This window comes from Myotis lucifugus, unplaced genomic scaffold (assembly GCF_000147115.1).
Source record: "Myotis lucifugus unplaced genomic scaffold, Myoluc2.0 scaffold_311, whole genome shotgun sequence".
In the NCBI taxonomy this organism is placed as follows: Eukaryota; Metazoa; Chordata; class Mammalia; order Chiroptera; family Vespertilionidae; genus Myotis; species Myotis lucifugus.
This window is the reverse complement of record NW_005871359.1, coordinates 218,361-221,102: the sequence shown is the minus strand read 5'-3', so window position 1 is coordinate 221,102 and position 2,742 is coordinate 218,361.

The following is a 2,742-nucleotide window of genomic DNA, read 5'->3' as shown; positions in this document are numbered from 1 at the left end:
CCCCTCCCCAACCTGGGTACTGCCAAGGGGCACAGGAACGCTGGTGCCCCCCCCCCACCCCCGCCAGCTGGCCTAGCTTCCCAGCCGAGACGTCTAAGATAATAATACGGTATCTCGAATCTACTCTTCCAGCTGTCCCGAGCAGGCCCGTCCTGGTAGAAGTTTCCATGCCAACAAGCAGCAGGGCAGCTGAAAATGATTTTCCTTGCTGAAACGATTGCAATCCGACACTCGCCAAAGACTTGGCGCTGAGTAGGAAGCCATGATGTTGCCCCTGCCTGGCCCTGTCTCTCTCAGTGGCCAGGGGACCCTGGCTGCTCCTTGACTGGACCAGGTAGGCCAAGTGGCACCTGCCCAGAACACCAACTCAAATCCCTCCTTCTTTCCATCTTCCTTCCTTCCTTTCTTTCCCTTTCTTTCCTTCCACCATCTTCTTTCTTTTTCAAGCTACATACTCATGCCCACACCACTGACCTTCTTTTTGGAGGGGAAGGGGGTCCAAAGGAGCTGAGAGAAGAATCAAGGTATGAGCTGCAGAGGCTCTGGCATATTAAACCAGACACCCAAATCACACTCCCTCCCCCTATCCCCCCCTCAGCACCCCCACAGGGGCTCGCCAGGGAGAGGCCCCCTCAGCTTCCATATGAGACCCCCCAGCATCACTTCTCACCCGCCCCCCACCAGCCTTCACATCACATCCCTCGGTTCAACTTCCCACCGTTAGCGATGTCACACCCACCTCTCCTGGCATCGTTCTCCTCCACCCCTGACAGCTGCACCCATTCCACAGACCCGCCCGGCTGTCCCATTCTATGCCCCAATCTGAGGCTCTGAAAACGACAAGGGAGAGGAAGGGAACCTGGCCCTCTCGTCTTACACAAAAACATTTTGGCCTGAGACCCAACAAATGCAGACAGACATGTCATGGAGTGAATGGATGAGTTGACCCAAAAGAAAAATTTTTAAAAATTCAAAACAGGAAAAAAAAAAGCTGTCAGGGAATGAGTGAAATATTTAATAGCTGTCTGATTAAATAAAAATGAGCTATAGGTGCTGTATCATGGACAAGGACAGGATTCCCGTCCAACTCGAGGAAATCTAAAACAAATAAATGCGGGAACACAAAAATGGCACACACACACTTGACAATGATCAGACATTAAGTTACGTCTCTCGGCTGCTAAATCTCAGGGTGCTTTAAACAGAGAGGGGAAATGAGGACAAAAGAAAGATGAAAATGTGGACTTTGGGGAGTGCCTTAGGTACCCAGCTAAGATCGGGCCTGGCTCACCTCCAGTCACCTCCCTCCCCATCCTGCCAAGATTCATTTTCTCCTCAGAGCCCCCAAAATCAGACCTTTGGGGAGCAGAGCTAGATGGAACTTGATGTGATGAATTGGACCTCTGCCCCCGCCATGCCTTGAGCCCCCCACATTCAAGAGCCACAATTTCTGCCCACAGAAGCCAGGTGAGGGAGCAGATGCAATTATATCCCACACACCCAGATTCCTCAGGAGACCCCAAACTCAGACTGGGGACAGGGAGGGGACATTTCTGGCAGCGGGAGGGCTGGCATGGAGGGGGAAGCAGAGGCCCAATCACTTCTACCTGCTGGCCACAGTCTACGCCCACAGCCAAGCGCCCTCCCCAAGTCTCCACCGGTGCCCCCTTTCCTCCTCCAAAGCCCAGGGGTCAGAAAATGCCTTTAACTCAGAAACCCATCAACCTGGTTCCCAGCCCACATAGCAGCTCCGCAGAGGCAGGAGCCACCCCGGGCACTGGAACAGGAGGGAAAGAAGGTAAATGTTTAAGAAAACAGAATACAAATATCAACTATTTAAAAAACAAAAACGAAAGTGGCCCTGGCCGGGTAGGTCAGTTGGTTAGAGTGTCATCCTGATACGCCTAGGCTGTGGGTTCGATCCCTGGTCAAGGCACAACCGGAATAAACCAATAAATGCATATATAAGACGAAGAACACATTGATGTCTCTCTCTCTCCCTCTATCGCTCTCTCTCTCTCTCTCTCTCTCTCCCCCTCCTTTAATAGCCCTGGCCAGGTAGCTTGGTTGGTTGGGGCATCGTCCTGATACACCAAGGCCGTGGGCTCAATCGACAGTCTGTGGGCTCAATCGACAGTCAGGACACATACAAGAATCAATCAAGGAGTGCATAAATAAGCAGAACAACAAATCGATGTTTCCCTCTGTCTCTCCCTTCTTCTCTCTCTAAAAAACAGTAAGTAAAAAATTAAAAACAAACAGAAACCTGCATGTCGGGATATCGATGGGATCCGATACAGCATCCGATTCTGGTTTGCTTCACACTTAGGGAAATGATAAAACCACATGTTCTCCCAAAAAGGGGAATTCTTCCAAAACATGTATTTTTTCTCGATCGGCTTCCTGGTTGCTGCCGCCGCCCTGTCCTGACGGTGCCAAGGTGCAGCTGAAGTTAGTTGCCTCCTGGGAAATGTCACGCTCGTCCCTGGCTGTAAGTCCGAAGTCACCAGGGAGGTGGTAACAATTTACTCCTGAATCTGGGTGCGACGCCAAAACCATCGCCACGGAGCTTGGCAAACTCCAGCCCCAGGCCCGGCTTTGGGCGCCCCCTAAAGGAAAACAAGAAGCTTGCCCCTAGCACCAAAGCTCCAAAATCCAGGCCAGATGTGGGTGGGTTTTCAGCTGCTACAAATTTTTACATATTAAAAAAAAAAAATCATGTACATGTCAAGATGGCAAAGC